The sequence below is a fragment of the Mus musculus genome, chromosome X (genome assembly GCF_000001635.26).
Source record: "Mus musculus strain C57BL/6J chromosome X, GRCm38.p6 C57BL/6J".
Classification (NCBI taxonomy): Eukaryota; Metazoa; Chordata; class Mammalia; order Rodentia; family Muridae; genus Mus; species Mus musculus.
In genome coordinates, this window is record NC_000086.7 from 144,345,919 (window position 1) to 144,373,103 (window position 27,185).

At 37.2% G+C, this 27,185-nt stretch overlaps 1 protein-coding gene across 1 annotated transcript in view; it reads left to right on the plus strand.

Annotated features, from left to right (window-relative positions):
• The window catches only part of Alg13 (asparagine-linked glycosylation 13), a 56,485-nt gene that overhangs the window by 27,953 nt on the left and 1,347 nt on the right, over nt 1-27,185 (plus strand). Inside the window, exons 13-26 of the transcript NR_037145.1 lie at nt 764-828; nt 2,042-2,142; nt 3,374-3,501; nt 4,365-4,611; nt 5,345-5,458; nt 5,854-5,995; nt 6,712-6,832; nt 7,523-7,555; nt 7,655-7,710; nt 9,666-9,734; nt 10,878-11,043; nt 17,947-18,189; nt 21,981-22,021; nt 23,643-23,943. The gene's annotated coding sequence lies outside the window, so the exon portion shown is untranslated. The remainder of the gene's footprint in view (nt 1-763; nt 829-2,041; nt 2,143-3,373; nt 3,502-4,364; nt 4,612-5,344; nt 5,459-5,853; nt 5,996-6,711; nt 6,833-7,522; nt 7,556-7,654; nt 7,711-9,665; nt 9,735-10,877; nt 11,044-17,946; nt 18,190-21,980; nt 22,022-23,642; nt 23,944-27,185) is intronic.

Genomic DNA, 27,185 nt, shown 5'->3' on the forward strand with positions numbered 1-27,185 from the left:
TATCTGTATACATGGTCAGGTGAGGTGCTATGGTAGATTATGTGGGAACTCAGAGTACAAATTTTGTTCTCCCTTTTTCTTTTTTTGTTTTATTGAGAAATAGTTTCTTTGTGTAGTCCTGGCTGTCATGGAAATTGTTATGCGGACTGTGTTGGCCTTGAACTCCGCTCTCTTGTCACTGCCTCCTGAGTGCTGAGATTAAAGGTGTCTTATCATCATTCAGTCTAGTGGACAGATTTTGAGTATTCAGTGACAAGTGCCCTCACTTGCTTTTACCTGCCTCAGAATTGAGTACTTTTGAAAATGTGGTGGCTTAGGATATCTAAAATTTGCTGTCTGGCTCTCTATAGAACATACTTACAAAAAGAACTCTTACCATAGATTATTGATTGCTCCAGATACATAACTGAATTTCATCAAACTAGACTTTAATATCCTGTCCAGAGGGTTATAATGTCTCAATTCAACTCCTTGAACTTTGATGAATTCAAATGTATTTTAGTTAATTAGAATGAAGTTAAGACTTGTGACTTGCATGTTTAATCAGATTACAAACTTGTACAGTGCAGAACTATTCTGGGAGGGTCGCTTAATAATGACCAAAGTAATAAATAATTCATCAAGGTTGTTAGACTGGCTCTCTGGAACATTTTTTTCTTCTAATGATAGCATTGTCAAATACATTTTGTTAATGAGATAAATTATGTGCAATAAGAAAGGAATAAATGAAAATTAAGCTTTAATAATCTATTTCTTCTCATAGAACTTCAAAAATCAGAGTGTGTGGAGTATGGTGGAAGATATTACTTTTTAGGAGACAAATGTCAGGTTAGTGCCTTCTTCAAAGATGATTTCTTTCTATAAGAGTGTACCTTAAGTCAATAATGTGAGTTGATCACCCTGGGCTTAGGAATCTCTGCCTGTCATCTTAGCATTTAGGAAGCCTAGGGAGGAAAATCATAATTAATGTTATGTATTATGTCTTTATAGCTGTACTAAGACCTTGTCTGAATAAAACAATAGTTGAGGGTAGAGCCCAGTGGTAGAATACTTGGCCAGCATGTCTAAGGCTTTGAATTGGGTCCTTAATACAGGAACAAAGACATCAATCAGGACTTTTTAAAAAAATGTTAAAGAGAAAGATTTCCTTGTTTGTATTGTGTTAAATTTTAATTTACAGACTTTATGACATTTAGATGGTAAGATGATAAATGCACCATAGACTCATCATGTTCTTAGTTACTTTAAAGAAATAGACATTGAAGGATACCCAAGATATAAGATATAATTTGCTAAACACATGAAACTCAAGAAGAATGAAGACTGAAGTGTGGACACTATGCCCCTCCTTAGATTTGGGAACAAAACACCCATGGAAGGAGTTACAGAGACAAAGTTTGGAGCTGAGATGAAAGGATGGACCATGTAGAGACTGCCATATCCAGGGATCCACCCCATAATCAGCATCCAAACGCTGACACCATTGCATACACTAGCAAGATTTTATTGAAAGGACCCAGATGTAGCTGTCTCTAGTGAGACTATGCCGGGGCCTAGCAAACACAGAAGTGGATGCTCACAGTCAGCTAATGGATGGATCTTAGGGCTCCCAATGGAGGAGCTAGAGAAAGTAGCCAAGGAGCTAAAGGGATCTGCAACCCTATAGGTGGAACAACATTATGAACTAACCAGTACCCCGGAGCTCTTGACTCTAGCTGCATATATATCAAAAGATGGCCTAGTCGGCCATCACTGGAAAGAGAGGCCCATTTGACTTGCAAACTTTATATGCCCCAGTACAGGGGAACACCAGGGCCAAAAAGGAGGAGTGGGTGGGCAGGGGAGTGGGGGTGGGTGGATATGGGGGACTTTTGGTATAGCATTGGAAATATAAATGAGTTAAATACCTAATAAAAAATGGAAAAAAAAAAGAAATAGACATTGAATTATGTTTGGAGAAATGGTTGTTTGATTAAGCACAGATTTGTCAGTAGACAAGACCAGATATATTAATATAAGACTCCCTTTTCCGGTCTTTCAGGTTTGCATGGAATCAGGTGGAAAATATTATAATGCTCACATTCAGGAAATTGATAATGATAAAAGTTCAGTAGTAGTTTTCATTGAGGAATTTGCAGAAAGGTAAGACTGTATAGAAATTAAAATTGCCAGGTGCTTACTCATATTAAGTTGAGAATTTCCAGGATGCTAGTTGAGAGAACCAGAATTATTATCTGCTGAGCTAATTATTTTGATTAATAAAAGTAAATGTTAAAAAATGAAATACCAAAATAGGTGTATCCCCCAGCCCTTGCTATTATTTTTTTTTAAAAGTATTTTATTTTTGAGATGACAATATAATTATATCATTTCCTCCTTCCCTTTCTTCCCTCTAAATCCTACCATACCCCCCTCCCTTTAATCAAGTTCATGGACTTTTTCATTAATTATCATTACATGCACATGTGTGTATGCATTCCCTAAATATAACCTATGTAGTTTATATAATGTTATTTATATGTATGTTATTATCTTTTTTTAAAGATTTATTTACTATATATCTAAGTACACTGTAGCTGTCTTCAGACACACCAGAAGAGGGCATCAGATCTTGTTACAGATGGTTGTGAGCCACCATGTGGTTGCTGGGATTTGAACTCAGGATCTTCTGAAGAGCTGTCAGTGCTCTTAACTGCTGAGCCATCCTTCCAGCTCATATTGTTATCTTTTATTTTGAGACAATCTTAACTAGTTGTGCAGGCAGCTTTGATCTTGTAGTCAGTGTCAGGCTAGAGGATTTGTTCTAAAACAAGCTTTTATAATCCCAGACAAGAAAAAAGTGAGGCCACGACACAGTGATACTTTGTAAAGGATACCTTATTTTTTATCGGTCAGAGTAACTGTAATTTATATACCCAAGTCTCATATGAGTCAGGTTAGAAAATATCCTCTTTCATAGAAAGGAAACAGTATAGTCTACCATAATTCTTCTGGATGTGATAGACACTATAAAACATCTGTGAAGTTATATAAACTACATTTAGATTGTCTAAGATAAAGGAGAAAAAAACCAACAAATGTATAGGAAAACTAGTGTAAACAGACTTAATGAAAATGCACTTGATCCAGGGGTGATGCCACATGCTTTAAATCTAACTCTCAGGAGTCTGAAGAAGCAAATCTCTTTGAGTTTGAGGTCAGCCTGGTCTATGTAATGAGCTGTAGGCCAGCTAAGGCTATATAATGAGACCTTGTTTCCAAGAAAAACAGAAAACGGTAATGTGCTTAAAAGTAAAGAAGGCTATGTTAGTGTTTTGAATGAGAGTGAAGTGTGTGTTATAATGGGGTCATACATGATATCTTTCACTTCAAGGCATTCAATTCCGCTGGCCCATGTAAGACCAGTCAACCAAGTGGCACTTCTTCCTTCCTGGAATGCCATACCAATTCGTAATGGAAGAGGTTATCCAACTATAACTGGAGGCTATTTCCCTGAAATAGGTTTGTAGCCTAAAGGTTTTTCTTGTGGTTTTTGTTTTCTGTTGTAATTTATTTTACTTACAAATAGTTGTACTTTTTAGCTGGGCAGTGGTGGGGTGATACAGGCCTTTAATCCTAGTACTCAAAAGGCAGAGGCAGAGGCAGAGGCAGAGGCAGAGGCAGAGGCAGAGGCAGAGGCAGGTGGCTTTTGGTGAATTTTTTTGAATTCAAGGCCAACCTGGTCTACTGAGTGAGTTCCAGGATAGTCAGGGCTACCTAGAGAGTTTCTGTCTCACTCAAAAAAACCAAAAAAAAGTGCTTTTTTTTAAAGGTATACCATATATCCTGTTATAGAGGAGTATTTCTTCCACACTACTGTGTTTCCATAGCTAATGGTTTGGTAGAGAGAAGGATTATACTGTATATTCTAGAATGATCCTTAGCATCTGTGCCATAGATTCTAATAGCCTCTTGCCCAGTTGTAACAATAAAATGTCTTTAGGGATTGGTACTCTATAGGAGGGAGTTGACCACATATCAACTTAAATTATAGATTTTAAATATTTTTGAAGAAGCAGGAAGACATCTCAAAAGCAACTAGAGGTCTTCACTATAATTTTTCAGAGAAAAAAAAAACGTTGTCAGTAATTAGAGGGTTGAAATACTGAGTATTGAAATACCCATCAACATAGAAATGAACTTTTCTTTTGCCCTTCCAACTGGAAGCTCAAGGATATCCTTGAAAACTAGATAAATTTCTACCTCATACTCACATACTTTGATCTGTTCCTAAGGAAAGTGACAGTTTTAAGGCATGTTGAGGGCAAAGGTACAGGACCCTTTACATGGGTTATGAAGCTTATTTACTATGTATTTTCTGAAAGTTATGACAGATATGAACATGAAGCAACGAAAGAAGATGTTCAAGAAATTTCGAGGGAAAGAGATTTATATGACCATGGCTTATAGCAGGGGAGATCCCCTTGTTCCATCCAGGATTCAGCACAGCATGCATTATGGTCATGACCCTCTACTATACTACTCACAGACAGCTGGCCATATTCTGTCTAGTCAACATTTTTACCCTCAACATTCATCTCAAAGACAAGGTCGGGGATATGGGATGCCCAGGTAAGAGTGAACTGATTTTCATTATAATGTATGTCTTGTCTTTGTGTCTTTGTTTTTTGTTTTTGTTTTCTGAGACAGGGTTTCTCTGTATAGCCCTGGCCGTCCTGGAACTCACTCTGTAGACCAGGCTGGGCTTGAACTCGGAAATCCACCTGCCTCTGCCTCCCAAGTGTTGGGATTAAAGGCGTGCGCCACCACTGCCCGGCTTTTCTTTAGGTTTTTAGAAACAATTCCTGAACTGAGTTATAGTAGAATTGATAACTACAACTTTTATAGTAGAGAACGTAGTGCTGATGCACTCTTACCCTTTCTGTCCACTGGCATATTTGGATTTTCATTGTCTAGAGACATGTGAAGAATGGAAGAGATGCTCAAAGATAGAATGCCATCTGAAATGAATATTAATATAAAATATCTTTGTATCCATTAATACTGTATAGGCCCAATACTAGTCAAAGTCTTTCTTGTTGAATGTTTTCAAAAAACTTTGTTAATTCTACTTAACTATTAAGATTGGCAAGAATTGAATAATTGTTTTTTTTTTCTTTCTTTTGGTTTTTATTTTTCCGAGACAGGGTTTCTCTGTGTAGCTCTGGCTGTCCTGGAACTCACTCTGTAGACCAGGCTGGCCTCGAACTCAGAAATCTGCCTGCCTCTGCCTCCTGAGTGCTGGGATTAAAGGCATGCGCCACCACTGCCCGACTAATAATTGTTTTTCTTTGTTTATTCTTAGGGATTCGTCTCACTTAATAAGCAAGCAAAACTTGCCAAATCCTAAAGTTGGGTTTTGCTCTGGCTCAGGCAGAAAGTGCTGCCAGAGTTATGATAATGTCTCCTATAGGTCTCGGTGAGTATTAAAAGTGTTGAAAGTTAAATGAAAACATCTGTGTGTGGATTTACTGCTAAGCAATGATAATGTGCACCAACTTTCTAAAACCTCAGTTTGTGACTGGAGAGATGGCTTAGAGATTAAAAGTATTGGCTGTCCGTCTGGAAAACTTGGGTTTAAATTCCCAGTACCACTTGGTAGCTAACAACTATCTCCAACTCTAGTTCTAGGGGATATGATGCCTTCTTCTGATCTCTCACATGGTGTACAGATAGATATACATGCAAGCAAAGCACACATACACATAAGTTAAACCTAAAAACCTCTGCTTTGAGATATTTATCTTTCAGTGAGAAATTAGAAGCAAAGTACTACCATGTAACGTATTTCCCCGTTTTGATTTTCAAATTAAGTTCTTTTAGGCGTAGCCATCGTCAGATGCATTGCATGAATAAGGGATGCCAATATGGTTTTGCTCCAGAGAATGGAGTGGAAGAAACTGTTACATTTTATGCACTTGAAGAAGGGAATGAGACTGCTTATTCAACTTTACCTGTAAGTGGGTGAAAGCTTCTATGAAGAAGCTTTTTAAAGATTTTCTGTAGAAATGTTTTATATATACATATACTTATATATGTATATATACATATATATGTGTACATATATATGTATATATATATATGAGTTCCACTCCCACCTGCCCAAATGCAAGGATTAAAACTAGGGCCTTGCACATGTAAGATGTTCTACCTCTGTACTACATCCTCAGCCCTAAGTTTTAGGATTTTTTTAATGAAGAACTTAGTAAAAATCCTCAGATACCATGAAGCCATCACCTTAGAGCTTTAAAGTTATGAAAAGACATGTTTTAAAGCTGCTACTGAGAAGAAAATAAGAGATTTAAGCAGTCTGGCATATATGTGAACTATAATTTTCTGTTTTCTTTTTTTTTTTTTTTTTTGGTTTTTCGAGACAGGGATTCTCTGTGTAACCCTGGCTGTCCTGGAACTCACTTTGTAGACCAGGCTGGCCTCGAACTCAGAAATCCGCCTGCCTCTGCCTCCCAAGTGCTGGGATTTAAGGCGTGCGCCACCACGCCCGGCTAATTTTCTGCTTCACCTATTTGAATTCTAAAGTATTAAAACAGCCACATATTTCTCTTAAATAGTATATCAGAATTTAGTTTCTATTATTAACTCACTTTTAGAGCATCCTTTTTTCTGACTAATACAGGAGTAATTCTGTGTGTTATATGTCTTTCTTTGGTACAGAACAATGGTGGTCCCACTACAATGGTTCCTGCTACTTCAGGCTACTGTGTTGCAAGGCAGGGCTATAACTCATGCAAACCACCTTTGAATTCTGGAGACAGTAATGACCACTGTGATAATGGTGAGTCAGTTAGTGCTAAGTAAGTAATCTTTGAAAAGACGATTGCTGTAGCATTTGTGTATCAGAACTTGGAAATATTTTTGATGTTTCACACCACCTTTTTTAGTAACTTGAAAGAAGTATAAGATTAAGGGTGGTAAGATGCTTCAGTGGGTAGAAGTGCTGTTATGCAAATCTGAGGAGCTTAACTTCCAACCCCAGAACCCAGATAATAACCCAAAATGCTTTTTTTTTACTTAAATTCAAAACATTTTAACATTTATTGAATGTTATATGCCATCCATTCCAATAAAGAATTGTATACATTAAGGAAGTATGAGGCATTTTGAGTTACTTTATTAAAAAAGATAGTTCAAACATTATCTCTGGTATGTACATAGAAGAAAATATTCTTGACACCTAAGAAAAATTTGAGCAGAAACTTCTACTTTTGACAGCTTACCTTGTCTTCTGTTGACTAATAGGAAAACTCAAACCACCATATATGTATTTGTATTTTAGTTGTGAAAATATTCCCGATGTCTTCAAATGCAATAAAAAAAAACATTTTTAAAGACTTGATTTCTTGAATAAATAATAATAAACATAAAAAAAAGAAAATATTCCCGTAAAACTTAAGAAAAAGCAATTACCGATGATTTTGGTCTATCATGTTAAAAAGATCTGTAAACACATATTTCTGTTTTGTAGGAGGATATCATGGAGATTATCTTTATTCTTCAGGTCAGTGATCTAGAGTTAATTTGATATTCTTCATTATTTATGATGTTTTGAACTAAAAATAATGCTCTTTCTTTTTTTATCTTTGGCTATATCCTCTAGAACAAGGCTATGAAACTTCTAGTGTGTATACCACAACTGTATCTACAGCAAACCTGGTAGGTATTTAATAGAAACAAATATGAATAGCTCATATACTTCATAGTAAAGACACAGTGGCACTCTGTAGAAGAGCCTCCTTAGGGACTTTGATGTGGCCTTTATTCATTGCAAGGCAGAAACTAAAAAGTAGTAAATGGTGTCCTGGCACTGGAGAGGACGCTGACATTTTTCTTTTCATTTCACCTGTCAAAAGCAGAGTCTACTAAAGAGCCTAACTTCTCTCTGTCTAGAAAGCAGAACGTTGGCAATACTTTGATAGTATTAAGAAAAGAACTGTCAGTGATTAAGTTCCAAAGCTTTCTTTTCCTTATTTAGATATAGGACTTGAACAAGAGTTCTTAGAAAGTGAGTGACTTTTGCATTCTACATTGTTTTTGATTTTTTGTTTGTTTATTTGGGTGTTTTGAGACAGGTCTCCATATATATAGCTCTGGCTATCATGAAACTTACTGTGTAAGCCCAGGCTATCCTTGAGCTCCAAGATCTGGTTGCCTTTCTCTCTTGAGTGCTGAGATTAAAGGCAAATGATACCACATCTTGTGCAAGTCCTACCTCATAAAGGAAATTTGAGACCCAAGAATTATTTTGTTATACTTGCACAGATTTTGTTTCTAGATTTTCATTTGTTTTTTTATTTTTAAGCTAAGAGGTTAATTTATTCAGATTTTGCATGTCAGCCATATTGATAATTCTCTTTATCTTATTTATTTTATTTTATTTTATTTTATTTTGGTTTTTTGAGACAGGATTTCTCTGTATAGCCCTGACTGTCCTGGAACTCACTCTGTAGACCAGAGTGGCCTCGAACTCAGAAATCCTCCTGCCTCTGCCTCCCAAGTGCTGGGATTAAAGGCATGCACCACCACGCCCGGCTTGATAATTCTTTTTTTAGATAGCTATCCTACTTAGCTTTGCTTTGTTCTTCCTCAGTTCTTCCTACTTGATTGCAAGTACTCTTAGTATGCCAAGTACTAATGTAGGAACCGTACCTTGAGAAATGTTTCCCTGAAATAATTTCATCCAAGAATGAGATGTAATGTGTTATATTTTATTTCAATTCTTATTTTGAGACAGACATCAAAGTCTTTACAGAGATCTTAATTTTTATAGAATAGCTAATAAAATTGTAAGAAAATTAGAGTTTTAACTCTCCAGTTGCTGTTGATTCCGCTGCAATGTTCATTGTGCCATTGTTGAACCAGCTTATCACAGGCTGGTCACTGTTGTAGAGTGAAGGGTTTGTATCTGGGTTGATGGTTACTTTTTTACTCTGGTAGCCTATAATAGAATAATTCCCAGTATTGGGAATACTAGGCAGTAGAACTGAAGACTTTAGTTAGGCACCAGTTCAACTTCTCCATGTTCAGTGAGATATGTAGGTATTGCCTTCAGCAGTAGTGCCTAACCATCACTTAGGAAGTTAGTTGGGTGTGTGGTGGGATGAGGGAATCTTGCAAGTAGATTGAGGGTAAGGCAAAGAATAATTTGAAGGGACAAGGATGAAACGGTTAGGGGGAACTTGGGTCTGAGTTGGAGTCTCCAGTGAATGGAGTTGAGGTAGGAAGGACACCTGTAAGCAACCTGGCTGAGGGTGAGATTGGAATGTGTGGAGATGGTAACGTAGAACAGGAAGGATAGTGGGAATTACCTCTGTCAGGTTTAACCACTGGGGGTACCAGGTAAAAAGTGTTGGAGCTGACAGAAAGAATGGGGATTGATTGGTTATGGGTGAGAGGGCCCACAGGAAGGAGGAAAACTAGGTCCACATCAATCAAGTCTTTATGTAGTTGCCAGGGTTGGGCATAGTGTGGAAGGAAAGCCACCTGCAAGCAGGCTGCTCTACAGGGCTGGGTATGAGACTAGAGGAGCTATGATAGAGGATAGGAAAGAAAGTGAAAAATTTCTTTTGGTTTCTTAGTTTCCCTTAATCAGTTATATTTCTGTATTAAAGTCTCTTCAGGACAGTGGACCATCTTCTGTGCCTCAAGACACAGTTACCTCATACAACTACCCCCAGAAGGTAACCTTCAGTGTTAGTGAACAGTTATTTACAGTGCGCTAAATAGAAGAAAACAAATGTTCCCTTTTCTTTGCCTTCATCATAATTCTGAGCAGGTGCTTATATTTCACTAAGTATTACTGTGCCTTCTGTTACCTGGCACAGTGATTAATACATTTATTTTTCAAATCAATTAAGTACCTGTTTCAGACACTATTTTATGATCTGCTGTGACCTTGTTATAAATTAGTCAGTAGTAAATTACTTTCTAAGTCTCTTGTTTACTGAAACATGAATTGGGAGTTTGCATTTATAAAGGTACCTGAAAAGGAAATGTATGAGAGCAGCATTTAGAATACAGCCAGTAGATCATCTCAGTTTTAAAAATGAGAAGGAGCAGTTGAGGAAAGAGGAAGAGTACCAACCCTCTGGGATGAGAATATTTCTAGGAGTATTGAATATGGCCCAAGAGATCAAGCAATGTAAAGATTAAGCAGAACCTAGTAGTATTTGATGACTTTGCCATTTTAGATGATTGGACTGGGTAAGAGTGATGCTGTAGTAGTCAAAAATGAAAGCTGCCAGAGGAGATGGTGTTTATTAAGAGTCTTGTTATTTGTTAAGAGTCATGTTATTTGATACTTGTCTTGTTATATTTACATACATTTATATATAACATATGCCCTGAGAAAGTACTATGTTCTCTTGAAGAATATTGCACCTTAAGAAAAAACTTCACTAAGTTACACTTAAATACAAAAGCATCTCTTGTAGTTAAATATTTTGTGGTTAAATATATGTATAAATGGAAATGAATCTATATTACAAAGCTGTAGAGGCTGAGAAGTTACCATTTTAGGAACCCGGCAACTAGACAGATAAAGAACTACTGTTGGAGGGAAACTTTCCATCATGCACAACTTGGTGGATTTCTGGTTTTGATATTAATCAGTTTATTATTATCTTTACAGAAAGAAACATAGCTTTCAATGTAGTCAGAGATCTGCAAAAGAAGTAACTTTATATATGGTTTGCATGAAAATTGGTTTCTCATTGTTTTGTCAACAAAGAAATTATAATTTCTTGAAGTTAGGTTAAGGGGGAAGAAACAGATAAAGTTTGAGAAACCAGACTTAAGAATTCTAATCGTTCTTCCACTTACAGGTATTAGAAAATTCTGCAGCAATTGCAGTTTCTTGGGCAAGCCATGTTCCAGTTCCAGTCATACCGAACTGTGCAGGAGATAATGAAGCTCTTCGTACCTCTGATATTTCTTCACAGAATGCCATACAACCTGGCTTTGTACCTCCACCTGCACAAGGTAGTCCAGGTGGGTTATTAGTGTTGATTTACTTTGGAAACCTTTTCTGACTTAGGAGTATGCACATACTGTTATTCTAGTTACTAGATAGTATTATAATTTAAAGAAATAGATATATCAATTTTACTTAAAATGGTTATTACATCACTAAGTATTCAGTGATACTCAGCTCAAATTCTGATTTTTGTTTTTGTTTTGGTAATAGGGCTTTTTTACACTTGCCCTTTGCTACTTAGTGGATAGTTAGAGATCTTGTACTATTCCTACAACTTTGAGTTGTTTTGTAAATCTTGTCCTTAATGTGTATATGGGGCAGAGGTGAAGATGCTAAGGCTGGAGGAAACTCTGGAGTTGATTTCACTTTTTTTTTTTTTTTTGGTTTTTCGAGACAGGGGTTCTCTGTGTAGCCCTGGCTGTCCTGGAACTCACTCTGTAGACCAGGCTGGCCTCGAACTTAGAAGTCCACCTGCTTCTGCCTCCCAAGGATTACAGGCATGCACTTAATTTTTTTGTATGTTTGAGACACTATCTATCTCTGGCTATCCTAGAACTCTCTCTGTAGAGCAGGCTGGCTGTGAACTCACAGAGCTCCACCTGTTTGTGCTTCCAGAGTGCTGGGAATAACTGTGTGCCACTGCTATGCCCAGCTCGTATTCTGTTTTTTGGTAGATGGTTTTACAGTTTCCAATGAGTACTGATGCTATTATAAACATTATTTTCATGTCTTTTGTGTCTATAACATAGTTGCAATGGGTATATATCTGGATTGATCATTGCTGGGTCACAGAGTACAGTACCAGCTTTAGTTGGTTATGACAACCATATTCAAAATGGTGTAGCAATTTCCAAATCACCTTGGCCCAAACCTGGTGACCTAGGTCATTTTCATTTTAAATATTAAAGATGGGAGTTTTTTGTTTTCGTTTAGTTTATTTTGGCTAGGTTTGGTTGGGGTTTTGGTTTTGGTTTGATTTTTTTTTTTTTTTCCGAGACAGGGTTTCTCTGTGTGGCTCTGGCTGTCCTGGAACTCACTCTGTAGACCAGGCTGGTCTCTAACTCAGAAATTCGCCTGCCTCTGCCTCCCGAGTGCTGGGATTAAAGGCGTGCGCCACCATACCCGGCTTTGATTTCACTTTTATGTGAATTTTAGGTTTAAACTATGTCATTAGCTTTGTATAGCAATTTCTTCTACCTACTGAGCCATCTTGTTAGCCCCTTAAATTATGTTTTATTACTTAAGGATTGACATAGAAATAGTAAATTTCCCAAAAGTTTGTTATAAAGATCAAACCCATATAATAACTCTCTATTCTATGACTGCCATAATAAACAAATGGTAAGCTTTAGTAGAATTTAAGGAATCTGCCATATTATAGCTCTGGTTTTACTACTTATTAGCTGTGTGATTTTTTTTTTTTTTAACACATTATGGACACAAGGTAATTTGAGCTTGGGAATGCCAACAAATATTACCTATTTATGGAGTAGTTGCTGAATTCTAGTGAGGTAATATAATTTATGGTTTTAGAGTTTTCAGAAAGTGGTTGTAATAGCATAGCTTTTCCATCTGAGTCCCCCTAAAAAATGGAAAAAATAAAGTCCAGATCTATAGAGCATCTCTAACAAAGCTAGGTGATCTGATAACCATCGCAAAGTCCTAAACAGCCACTAAGAATTTACTATGGGCCGTGCATGGTGTGCGCACCTTTAAGAACTGGAGGGACAGGCATGTGGATATCTTTGAGTTCAAGGCCACCTTACTCTACATAGAGTTAGGGACAGCCAGAGGGCTACATAAAGGAACCCTGTCTCAAACAAAACAAAAACGCACCCAAACAACAGCAGTAAACAACAAAAAAGACATTAATGGTGCCACACATTTAGCAGCAGCACCAGGCAGGGGGTAGAGGCAGGTGGGTCTCTTGAGATCAAGGTCAACCTAGTTGGTCTACAGAGTGAGATTCAGGTCAGCCAGTGCTAAGCAGAGAAACCCTGTCTCGAACCCCCCCCCCCCCCCCACACACACACAAAAGAATTTACTTAGAAGGTGGAATGGTCAATTTGGAATCATGGGAAAAAGATTTAATCTCTTACTAAGTGAAATGCATGTGGTATTTGGTAGAAAGGATTAGAACAGTTTAGCTTCTAAGAACCCACAGAATGGACCCTCTAGAGTTCTCTTTCAGGATAGCATTTCTCAGTAAAGAGAACAGCTGGGAGCAGAGGGATAAAATTGATCAGGATGGAGGAAAAGATGGGGCTCAGAAAGAAGGAGCTGAGAATAGAACAGTGAATTCTATAAAAATCACATTTTTGAATCCTGCACAAAAACAGTGAGAGGGACCTCTAGAGAGTTGGGAAAGCCACCTCATACTTTACCTCATTCTCAATTTTATGAAGAGAAAGTTCACATAAATGTAAACATAAGTGAATCATTTAGGTTGAATGTTCTATACTGGTATCTAAAGAAAATGTCAGACTACCCCTCCTGATAGTAAATGCATGTCAAAAATGTACCTACTAAATAAAACAGATGTAAAAAATATACCAAAAAATTTCAAAATAAGGCAAAGACATTAATAAAATACCACAAGATTTTAATGACAAGGTAGAATTAGAAAGTCATGTGAAATGACAGTTCAGAGAACTAGAAGGAGATCATTTCAATAATGAAAAGTATCAAGAGCCTAGGTTGATATATATGGTACACAAATGCCTCAAGACAAATGAGGATACAAGAAAGGAATCTCTTCTTAAATCAAAGAGAGGGCTGGAGAGATGACTCATTGGTTAAGAGCACGGACTGCTCTTCCAGAGGTCCTGAGTTCAAATCCCAGCATCCACATGGTGGCTCACAACCATCTGTAATGAGACCTGATGCCCTTCTGTGGTGTGTCTGAAGACAGCTACAGTGTACTTACATAAGTAAGTAAATCTTTAAAAAAAAAATTAAAGAGAATGAATGAAAAGTAGCAGGATGCGGATAGGTAAAAGAGATCAAGTTTTGATACAAATCCCTGAAGGAGAATACTGAGGGGAATGAAGCAAATACTAGATGTATAATTTAGAAAACTTCATTGAAACTAAAAAACATTAGAACTTTGAGACATTCATAATAGCACCCTGAAGAGATGAGAATATCAACCCACAATATCCAACATTCAGATATATTCCGAACTTCAAAGAAAAAATAATTTCTTTTGAGAATTTATATGAAATGAAAGGGAATATTATAATAAAGCTTTGACAACTTTGACAGCAATATTTTAGAGAGAATATGAAATGAAATTTACAATATACAAACAAAGCTGGCAAGATTGCTCAGCTCTTTTTATTTTATTTTTTTAATTAGGTATTTATTTCATTTACATTTCTAATTCTATCCCAAAAATCCCCCACACCCTTCCCCACCCACTCCCCCCTCTTGGCCCTGGTGTTCCCCTGTACTGGGGCATATAAAGTTTGCAAGACCAAGGGGCCTCTCTTCCCAATGATGGCCAACTAGGCCATCTTCTGATACATAGGCAGCTAGAGACATGATGGGGGGGGGGGTACTGGTTAGTGCATATTGTTGTTCCATCTATAGGGTTGCAGATCCCGCCACCCCCCCCCCAGCCGCTGCAGCTCCTTGGCTACTTTCTCTAGCTCCTCCATTGGGAGCCCTGTGCTCCATCCAATAGCTGACTGTGAACATCCACTTCTGTGTTTGCTAGGCCCCGGCATAGTCTCACAAGAGACAGCTATATCAGGGTCCTTTCAGCAAAATCTTGCTAGTGTATGCAATGGTGTCAGCGTTTGGAGGCTGATTATGGGATGGATCCCTGGGTATGGCAGTCTCTAGATGGTCCATCCTTTTGTCTTAGCTCCAAACTTTGTCTCTGTAACTCCTTCCATGGGTGTTTTGTTCCCAATTCTAAGAAGGGGCAAAGTATCCACACTTTGGTCTTAGTTCTTCTTGAGTTTCATGTGTTTTGCAAATTGTATCTTATATCTTGGGTATTCTAAGTTTTTGGGCTAATGTCTACTTATCAGTGAGTACATATCATGTGAAACACATGTAAAGCACTTCTTTAAGACTGATGACCTGAGTTCAATCCCAGGAAACCACATGGTGGAAGAGAATCATGAAAATTGTTCTCTGATCTCAACATATACTATGGCATGATAGCCTACTTTTACCTACAAAACAAATGTAAAAAAATACTCAACGGATCCATGAACAAACATTTTCTAATCTGCTAGAGAGATTTTCAAGCATAATGGATAGCATGCTAGACTCAATATTTTTCTTATGAACCTTTCTTGAATTATCTAGAGGTATGTAGTGAAACGTGATAATCTCCATTTGTCAATTAAATACACCGATAGTTCTTCAATCAGTACAGGTGTTCAAAAAGCCACATGTGACTAGGAGCTACTGAACTTAACAGCATAGAGAATATTTGTACCATCAAAAAGTTTTTTAATAGGCAACTAGAGAGATGGTGCAATGGTTAAGGGCACTTACTTCTTTTCTAGAGGACCTGGGTTTGATTCCCAGCAACCACATGATGGCTCACAACTATCTGTAACTCAAAGATCTGATGCTTTTCTGGCCTTTGAGGGCACTAGGTATGCCTGTAGTGCACAGACACAAATGTAGGCAGATATTTCTGGTTTTGGGTACTTGATCTTATTTTCTTGGTACTTTCCATTAAACTAGGGTCTTGTGCATGCTAGTCCAGCACTTAGTACTAAGCTACCCCTAGCTGTCTTTTCACATTTATTCTTCAGTGGAGTCTCACTATATTGCCTAGGCTGGCCCTGAGCTTACTCTGTAGCCCAGGCAGGCTTTGAATTTGAGATCTTTCTGCCTTGCCTATTTAGGTAGCTGATATTACCATATTGTTCTGCCAGATCCAAAAACCTAGTATGATTTGTTTTGTGTATTAACTTAAATAAGGGAAGCAACTTCGTTGGAAAAGCTATGTTTACAGAAACATCCAACATTAGTAGATACTCTGATAATCAAAATATTTTTCTAAAACTATAAAAGTAGACATTTCTAAATATATAGCACAACTCCAAGGGAGTTATGTAAGTTTTTAAAATTGGTTATGTAGTTTAATATGACCTTTAATAAGTTTCACTTTTCTTTTTTTTTTTTTTTTTGGTTCCTTTTTTGTTGTTGTTTTGAGACAGGGTTTCTCTGTGTAGCCCTGGCTGTCCTGGAACTCATTTTGTAGACCAGGCTGGCCTCAAACTCAGAAATCCGCCTGCCTCTGCCTCCCGAGTGCTGGGATTAAAGGTGTGCACCACCACTGCCTGGCTTTTTGTTTGTTTGTTTTTTCGAGACAGGGTTTCTCTGTGTAGCTCTGGCTGTCCTGGAACTCACTCTGTAGACCAGGCTGACCTCGAACTCAGAAATTCGCCTGCCTCTGCCCAGGATTAAAGGCGTGCGCCACCATGCCAGGCAAGTTTCACTTTCTGTTGTCCAGTTCTGTGAACTTTTCGCAGTGTGTGTTATCTAAGCAACACTACAATCAAAATAGGATTGTTTCTTCATCTGTCCCATCCCCCAAAAGGAAAACCTGTTTATGAATTTGTTTTTGCTTTGGTGTCATCTGTAGATATATCTCCTATGACTATTAGCATGTAATTGTATATAAGGTATATATGAATGTATTATTAGCATTGCTAGTGAATGAAGGCAAAGTACATTCATTCTTGATAAATTTCCAGAGCAACAAACTCAGCCTGTGGTTTGGTTTTAAGCTCATCTCCATGTGTTAGAGCTTTGAATTTAATGCCTTATTGAATAAGATAAAACTGTTTATGCCTTTTAATGTTAAAAATACCATGTAGATAAAACAGTTTTAAAGTTTGGTACTTCATTTTTTTAAAGATGTATTTATTTATTATATGTAAGTACACTGTAGCTGTCTTTAGACACTCCAGAAGAGTGGAGTCAGATCTTGTTACAGATGGTTGTGAGCCACCATGTGGTTGCTGGGATTTGAACTCCAGACCTTCGGAAGAGCAGTCAGTGCTCTTACCCACTGAGCCATCTCACCAGCCCGGTACTTCATTTTTAAATTGACAAAAATTATCTAGTTAAATTTCAAGGGTCATGTCATTTAACATTTATCAAATATCACATTTTAAGTAGTATATTACATGAATATAGCTATTTTTACTAAGTTGGAAACACTTTATTATTATAGGGGTTTTAATATGTAGAAAAATACATTTTAATTTTGTATTAAAACTGAAACTCTTAGATGAATACTTATAGTAATGAATATAGACATTACAGGGATATAACATTGTATCTAGCCCATTTTTTAGATTCTGTGTCTCCTTAGAACTGGAAATTCATGATTTAAAGTTCCTTACATTCTTATAAGGCTGCCAGGAGACTGTGTAAGGTTGCTAAAATCTCTACTGTGTTCAATTTTGCTTCTTTACTTCTATGTCTTATGTTTCACCAAGAGTGATGGGTTGCTGGAAACATCTTCGAATTGCATTGGGTAGGGCTGGAGAGATGGCTCAGTGGTAGAGAGGACTGACTGCTCTTCCAGAGGTCCTGAGTTCAGTTCCCAGCAAGCACATGGTGGCTCACAACCATCTGCAATGGGATCTGTTGTCCTCTTCTGGTGTGTCTGAAGAGAGCAATAGTGAATACATAAAATACATAAATAAATCTTTTTTTAAAAATTGCCTTCAGTAACCTCCACGTGTTTGTTTTTAAGTCAACCCATGAGAATTCAATGTTCTTTGATTATACTGGGAGATTAAAAAAAACCAAAAAACCCAGCAGGTCAGCTATTGCTCTATAAGGGACAACAGCTGTGCACTGCTATTTCATGTTTTATTTCTTTGTTAATTATTGCCACCCGATCCCTAATAATTCTCCTAATTCTACTGCTGCAGCCTATCTTGAGCCTTCAGCAGCAGGAGCAGCAGGAGCAGCAGCAGCAGCAGCAGCAGCAGCAGCACCAGTGGCCACACCAGTGGCAGCACCACTACCACTGCCGCCTCCACTTCCTCCTCCTCCTCCTGCTACTCTTGAAGCAGGAGATGCTTCGGGGTTTCCTCTTCCACCACCACCACCACCACCGCCGCCGCCGCCGCCGCCTTATTCCTATGATCCGAGTGGAAGTGATCTGCCCCAAGGTAGTGTATTTTGAGAATTGGTCCAGGTTATTTAGGTTTGAGATGGCTTTTGAGTCTAGAACATTTTCTGGATGGTTGATGGGTACAGAACCCAATGAAAGCGATTTGAGAATAAAATTGGAGGTGACTAACCAAAAGGAGCAGCTGCAAGTATCTTCTCCATAGATGACCAGTTGCTAGGTGGTTGAATCGTGACTCTTCCTCTTCTGTAACTACATGTCTTTCCTGAAAGACATTTACAAACGAGTAGCTTTTTTTCCTCAAGTATTTCGTTTTAAATTGGGAGTTAATATTAAATGTTTTCATTAATATTAAAAATTTCTACTATGTCTTAAATTCTATCCTGAAGTATATGAAGTTGTTAACTTGTTTGATACTTGGTATACTAACTGAATTTTGGGGATACGGAGAAAGCTTGCATTTATCTGATCTGCTTTGGATATCAGCCTTGTATTCTTTCTTAACTAATCAGTAGTAATGTTTTTCCCAATGAAAGTTCTTTGATGCCCGAGTTTGACTGTATTACTCAAAGAGAATTGTAATTGTAAGTCGTTAGCAGCTTGCTTATACTTTCTTGCTTCCTGATTTTTTTTCTTGAGCTGTTGCTTTTTTTCTGAGTTCTTTCCAGCTCCTGAACTAGTCACGTAGATTTTCTCCAAGTCTATTTTGACCTTTTTCCATATAGTTTGTCTTTGTAGTCTGTTCTAAATCTACTTAGTATTGCTTGGAAATTTTGGTGACTTACTAGACATTTCACTTCACGTTTTAACTTTCAATCTTAAGGTCTCTAATGAAATTCCTCATCTTTTCCCTCTTGTCTTTCACCAGTCAACACAAACATTTATTCCTCTTCTTGGTTTCACATTTTGTAAGTATTATTGTTGTTTCTTTCTAATTTAACCTAATATCTAAATCCTGATTCCTTTATTCTGTCAACCTTTTGTGCCCAAGTAGTATTCATCTATCACATAATGCAGATTTTCTATTTTCTATGTTTATTGTGAAGATACTCAGATAAACACTGTTTATTTTTTTTTAAAAAATGATAGTTGCCAGGAAGATTATGTTGTTCAATATTCAGCTGTATTGTTTTATCACTTATTTGCTCATTGCTTCTTTTGCCTTTCTGCTAGAAATTAACCCACCTTGTTTTTGATGGCTTTAAAGGTAAATTGTATATATTAGTACACCTCCAACCATAATGGATAATAAATGAGTATATATACACAGTGGAATACTATTCACCTCCAAAAAAGACAAACTCTTGTCCCTTGTGTATGACTCTAGAGGACATACATAATATTTGGTAAAATAAGCCAGGCTCAGAATGACATATACTCCATGTCTCAGCGTACTTGTGACGTGTGAAAACATGCTGCTTATCTCATAGAAATACAGAATAGGATCGTAATTCCTAGATGTTGAGAAGAGACTAAAAGGATAAGTGAGGGAAGATTGGTCATTAGGTACAGAATTATATATTATTATATACGAGGACTAGGTTTTGATGTTATACTTGTACAGTAGGATGTATAGATTATATATTTCAAAATTACTAAAAAAAGATTTTAAATGTTCTCAGCAAAAGGAAATGATGAATATAGTGGTGAGTATGTTTAAACATATTTCATTGTTGTACAGTGATTTTTTTGTACAATGTATTCATGTATTGAAAGATTACATAATTTGTTAATATCAGCACAAAAATAAAATGTTACCTATGTAACCCTTTATCAATTAAACTATAAAATGCTATCATTGCTTCACACTTGTTTTTTTTTTTTTTTATTCTTGAGATTGAAGTCTGTTCTGGTGTGTGGTCAGCCCAACAGAGGTCACATCATTTAAAGAAAACTGTCCCACTTGTAGAAGCTCTCAGTGCTAATGGCGCCTAAGCTAGTGATGGACTTCCAGATGGACCTTTTTTCTCTATGCTGGGATTTCGTTAGGCTAGACATTGAGGTTTTTTATCACCACACCATGTAATAGAATGGATTTCATTCTGACATTTTTGTACTGTGAATCATTGTACTTTGACCACATTCCTGTTATCATTCCTCATACTTGATGCCCCCAACGGTTATTTTTTTTCTAGATAGTTAGTTCCCTTCAGCTTTTATGTCTTTTATATACATTTACATGTTGTTATGTATAGTTAAATCTAGATTCACATGAGACAAAATATGCTAATTTGTCATTCTAAAACCCCATTGATGTTTCATTTTACAGTTTGTCCTTTTAGTACATCAAATACAATTGCCATTAGGGTGTTAACCCAGCATGAATGACTGATAACCCCTTAAAGAGTTCCAAGCCAGGCGTGATGGTACACGCCTTTAATCCCAGCACTCAGGAGGCAGAGGCAGGTGGATCTCTGATTTGAGTTGAGGCCAGCCTGGTGTACATGAGAGAGTTTCAGGACATCCAGGGCTACATAGAAAAGCCCTGTCTTGAAAAACCAAAACAACAAAAGACTTCTGAAAAATACCTTTAAAAGTAGATTCTCCATATGAAAGAAAATATTTGTCTGAGTCTGGCTTATTTCGCATGTGATCTGTAATGCCGTCTATTTTCTAATAGATGTCATGATTTTATTTTTTTATGATTGAATACAACTATTGTGTATATATGCGACTTTTTCTTTATCTATTCATCTATCAATAGGTATTTAGGCTGGTTCCAGATCTTAGCCTTTGTGAGTAAGAAATAGCATGTCTTTCAGGTTCATCCTTCTTGTAATAGGTACCAATACTTAACTCTGTTTATAGCTGAATAATCACTGTATGTTTGTGCCACATTTATTATTTATCAGTTGATGGAGATTTTGGTTGTTTCTACCTTTCGACTGTCAATGATGCTGTCATAAACATTGTTATGAAGGTTTTTCTGGTGTTTGTGTGCACCAAAAATTTTACTTCCTGCTTTTCTCATTCTTTAGCTTGAGCATCGAGATTTATATCCCTATATATGAAAATACAAAATGATTCTTACAAAATGGCAAAAAAATGTATTTCCATAGGGAGGCTATAACTTAAAAGAGACCCTTTCCAGAAATTCATCTCTTAGTTGTACTTGGGATACAGGTCGGTCACAGTCAGTTAAAGACACTTATGGATGCAATTAAAATACTGAGAATGGGGATGAGGAGTTTGCTAAATGGTAGAATTTTCATTTAGTGTTTTCAAGGCCTTGGGGTTCATTCCAAACATTAAAATAACACAAACAAAACCAGAATGCTAAGAACAGTTCCTCTTCTGTCCATCTAGTTTTAGTTAATTTCAGTTGACTTCTATACTTGGAGAAGTTTTATCATCTTAGTTAGGCTTTAAATCATTTTTCACCTGCCTTGCTTGCTGTCCCCCTCTCTTTGGACTTCTGGGAGGAGTCCAAATAAATCACAAGATGAGTTGTTACATATTATGCCTGTTTTCTCAGTGGGCATCCCTTCCTCGGCATTAGTAGAGCAGCACTTTGTACTAGGGAGTAATGCTAGTAACTGAGGTATGGTTTTAGTAAAATTCCATCTTGAAACAAGCAAGAAAATGTCTTTTCTAGCTTAGTAGTAACAGAATGGCATTCTAGTAACATCTGTCTAATACTAAGAATGAAATTTGTATTGAGTGATTAAACCTTGTGTCTCAATATAATCATAGCTATGCCAAGTAAAAAATTGTCCTTTAAAACACTTGAGAGTAGTGGTAGTTTGTGAAATGACTATGTCTCTATAGCTTTCAAGTGATAATTCAGATTGCTTATGCCAATCTCATAAAATTTTTTTTTGTTTGTTTTAGATACAAAAGTTTTACAGTACTATTTCAATCTGGGATTGCAGGTACGGATAATAATAAAATTATTTCGATAAATACTATTCAAATGATAATATGTTTTGAGAAATCAAGGCTCCTGAACTTTAAAAGCCAAGAATACTGTGAATGTCTAAAAGTTCTTGTTGGGTTGGGGATTTAGCTCAGTGGTAGAGCACTTGCCTAGCAAGAGCAAGGCCCTGGGTTTGGTCCTCAGCCCTGAAAAAAAAAAAAAAAGGTCTTGTTACTCTTGAGATCTCTGAAGATTATGCGGGTCAGTTTTCTACTTTAGCATTCACTGTGTTACTATAAAAGAGTTAAAAAGAAAGGGGACTGGGTTCTAAACAGCACAACTTCATATATATTAGGTTAGACTTCATATTTATATAAACAGCCTTTCAGTATTACATACTCAGAATGAATGGATTTATTGTTTACTTAATTGCTTAGAGAAATTTCTGTATTTTAAATGAAATTAATCAGACCTAGTTCAAGGATATTTAAATAACTTTTTAAAGCACCAACTTTGGATTCTTGCCAAATTGTTCTCTGAGTTTGAGAGATGTTTGAGGTATTAGTATACATCTTCTGATACCATTTGAGAGATGTAGGTATTAGCATACATCTTCTGATACTGTTGATAGGTGTTTTGCTTTATGGAACTGAGATCATTCTTCCCTTCAATATATAATATAGCCTTTAACCAGATAGCATATTTCCTGAAAAGGAATGATGCAGATGAATATTTTCCAAGAGACTACTGGTCTCTTGGGAATGGCTTAAGTAGTTGGTAGTACCTTGCAATAATTTCCCTGAACCTTAGACCTGAGCAGAAAACTTTCTTCTCCATATAAGACACATTTAAATTAAGAGTAGTGAGGTAGATATTTATTCTTTGATATTATATCTCTTTAAGTGTGTTCTAAGAGTATTTACTTGTCCTTTCAGTTATTATTCTCGGTTGGAAACTTAGTTATATAATCCACGAGTATAAAATCCACAAGAACACCAACTGCTAGTATTCACAGGAATAGTAGGAGATTAATAGATGGCTTAATGCTTTTTTACTTTGTTATATAAAAACTAATAGTGTGCATTATAGTATATTTATATAGTATAAAATATGGATCATATTATGAAATTTATAACCATTTATCTCAACATGAGTAGCTTTTTTGTCTTTATTTTTTTTAATTTATGTATATGAGTACTCTGTACATCTGCATGCCAGTAAAGGACATTGGATCCTGTTATAGATGGTTGTGACTTTAAATATTTGATAAAAAGCTTGTAGTATTTTGCCATGGAGACATAACAATGTTCACAGCTCTATATTTTTGAATACATAAGTTTCTAGTAGTTTTTACTTTAAAAATGATGCTATTTGTAAAAATTAATATTACAATTGACATGTTTGAACACAAGTCTTTTTATGTGTTTAATTCCCTTAATATGATTTTCTAAATGCATCCCTAAGTATAAATATGAACCATAAGTGGTGCAAGAGATCTTAAAGTTCTAGTTATAAACAGCTTTCTACATATCAGATGTTAGAACACCTGATTTCTTTAAGCTAGGAATTTCTGAACTTTAAGAATAGATAACAATAAGGATTTGCAAGTCTTTACTTGGTACCTTTTCTTGTTCCAGTGCTATCATCACAACTACTGGCATCCCATGGTTTATATGCCACATGTGCAGCAGCAGCTGCAGCCGCAGCCGCAGCCGCAGCCCCAGCCGCAGCCGCAGCCACAACCCCAGCCCCAGCCGCAGCCACAGCAGCCGCAACAGCAGCAGCCGCCGCCGCAACAACAGCAGCAACAACAAGAACAGGTTCATGGAGAGAGTTATCCAGATTGTACTGAGCAACCCCTCGTAGACCAAAGTGCTCCTCAGGTGTACAGTGATGTGGTGAGAGAGGATGGCACACAGGCAGATGTATCAACAAATGGTGAGTATGTAATGAGATTACCAGCAAAAATGTCAGCTTGATTTTTTTTGTGTGTAATAATAGTCTTCAGCTACTTAAATCAGTTCATATGCATTTAGACTATCAGTTCTGAAAATGTAATATGTAGATATTTTGTGATCCTTGAGGCTTTTTGAAAAGATCCTTGCTGGAGGCCAGTAGTATTACTAACACCACAAAGATTTTATTTGTTCTTTGTCTTTGCACTACTGGGGATTGAAAACAGGGCTCATATATTCTAGGCAAGTGTTCTACCACGTTACAGCTCCTTCTCATTCCTGGACTTTCTTAGTTACTTTCCTTTTTTAAAAAGATTTATTTACTGTATGTATATGACTACATTGTAGCTGTACGGGTGGTTGTGAGCCTTCATGAGGTTGTTGGGAGTTGAATTTTAGGACCTCTGCTCACTCCGCTTGGCCCTGCTCTCTCTGGTCGATCCCGCTCACACAGAGTCCCTGTTCCCTCCAGCCCAAAGGTTTATTTATTATTATAAATAGGTACACTGTAGCTGACTTCAGATGTACCAGAAGAGAGCGTCAGATCTCATTATGGGTGGTTGTGAGCCACTCTGTGGTTTCTGGGTTTTGAACTCAGGACTTTCAGAAGAGCTCTTACCCACTGAGCCATCTTACCAGCTCCTCTTAGTTGCTTTTCTATTGCTGTGAAGAGACACCATGACCAAGGCAACTTAGAGAAGAAAGAGTTTATTGGGAGCTCACAGTTGGTGCTCACAGCTCTAGAGCATTAGTCCTTGAACATTATGGTAGGGGGCATGGCAGCAGGCAGGCTTGCATGGCACTGGAGCAGTAGCTAAGAGCTTACATCTACATCCGGTACACAAACATGAGGTGGGCTGAGTATGTGCGTGAGTGAGAAAGAGGGAGAGGGAGAGAGAGAGAGAGCACTAGCACTAAGGGAGAGCTCTAACTGGAAATGGCCTGGCCTTTAGGAGGGGTTGGAGAGCATGAAAAAAGCACTGGAAATGGCCTGGGCTTTTGAAATCTAAAAGCCCATCCCTCCTTCAACATGGTTGCACCTCCTAATCTTTCCCAAATAGTTCTACCAACTGTGTACCAACTATTCAAATATAGAACCCTGTGGAGGCCATTCTTATTGGTGGCACTCAAGGCAGAGAGATCTCTGAGTTCAAGGCCAGCCTGGTCTACAAAGTTAGTTCTAGGACAGCTAGGATTATTATACAGTGAAACACTCTCAAAAACAAAGACCAAAACTCCTGGGCGGCTCAGCAGTTAAGAGCATTGGCTGTTCTATGCTTCTAGAGGCCATGAGTTCCATTCCCAGCAACCACATGGTGGCTTAGAACTTTCTATAATGGGATCTAATGCCATCTTCTGGTGTACAGGCATATATGCAGACATTAATATACATAAAATATATAAATAAACTCTTAAAATCAAACTTCACTTACAGAAGTGTGTTATGATTACCTCCTGTATTTATCATGAAGAAAACTTAAATACAATTAGCAAAAATAAAGACTTGGGTTCGTGGGGTGGAGAGATGTCTCAGCGGATAAAAGCACTGACTGTTCTTCAGAAGGTCCTGAGTTCAAATCCCAGCAACCACATGGTGGCTCACAACCATCTTGAATGAGATCTGACTTCCTCTTCTGGCGTGTCTGAAGACAGCTACGATGTACTTACATAAAATAAATAAATAAATCTTTAAAAAAAAGACTTGGGTTTGTTTTGAGGTTTTTTGTGATAGCCTTGTTTCTCTGTATACCCTTGTCTGTCCTAGAACTTACTATGGAGCAGTCTGACTTCAGTCTCAAGAGATCAGATTGCTTCTGCCTTCTAAGTACTGGGATTACTAGGGTATACCGTCACCACTCTGTGGCCCAAGTTAGGTCTTTGTTTTGGTTTAAGGAACCTCTTTGAAACAAATAAAAAAATTCACAATTCTGTACTGAGTGTAGCACTAATAAGCATACTGGTGTATTAGCACAGGCTGGGGCCAGTGTCATCATATGGTACCAGTAGTTCCTTGAATGCAAATGACACAAAGCTGATGTGGTAGACCACTTTAAAATATAGCCTCAAACTCAAGATCCTCCTGTTTCCTTCTTTGGCAAACCCTGCTGTGTATGTCACCACAGTAGGCAAGTTTGATTATTCACTTAAGGAAACATACTTGAGAGTTATTAGTAGACTGCTAACAACACAACATAATTTTTTTTTTTACCTTGAAAGAATGATAGACAAATACTGTTGGCCTGACCAACATTTTTCACATGAGAATGTGGGCCTGTCATGTCAGAGGAAAAAGCAAGTTTTCTTCCTGAATTTACAGTGAAAGAAAATTCTAGATTTGAAATAAAAATTAGAGTTTTTACAAATTTGAGCTTGTAATCATGAGCTTAACAGCTTCCCAGTAATTTGAAACTCTTTTCAATGAGTTAAAGAAATATTTTTTTTTATGATTTTTTTGTTGTTTTTTTTGAGACAGGTTTTCTCTGTGTAGCCTTGGCTGTCCTGGAACTCACTCTGTAGACCAGGCTGGCCTCGAACTCAAAAATCTGCCTGCCTCTGCCTCCTGAGTGCTGGGATTCAAGGCGTGCGCCACAACGCCCAGCTTTTTTATGATCTTTTTAACTCAGTAAAATTATTGCATTTCCAGTTACCAATAGTTGTTACCCATGCCTGATTTATTTGTATGTATAAACACATGCTTTTGAAATTTTTTAATTGGGAAGTTAGACCCTCTTTTGCTAACCTTGTAGATACAATCACTTACTTATATCTGAAATGTTCATGTTAGGTGTGACGACACACTTTTTTTTTTAAATTTTGATATGGTATTTATTTTTTTAATTTTTAAAAATTTTTTTTGAATTAGATATTTTCTTTATTTACATTTCAAATGTTATCTCCTTTCCTATTTTCCTCTCTGAGATTCCCCTATCCTCTCCCCACTCCCCCTGCTCCCCAACTCACCCACTCCTGCTTCCTGGCCCAGGCATTCACCTATACTGAGATGGCACACTTCTTTAATCCCAGAATTCAGGAGACAGAGGCAGGCAGATTCCTGAGTTCGAGGCTAACCTGGTCTACAGAGCTAGTTTCAGTATAGCCAGGGCTATGTAGAGAGACCTTGAATCAAAAGAACAACAAAAACAAAAACCCAGATTAAAATGTTCCTACTTGTTGTTACTTAGATTTTTTTAAATTTATTTTTATTTGTATGGGCATTTTGCTTGA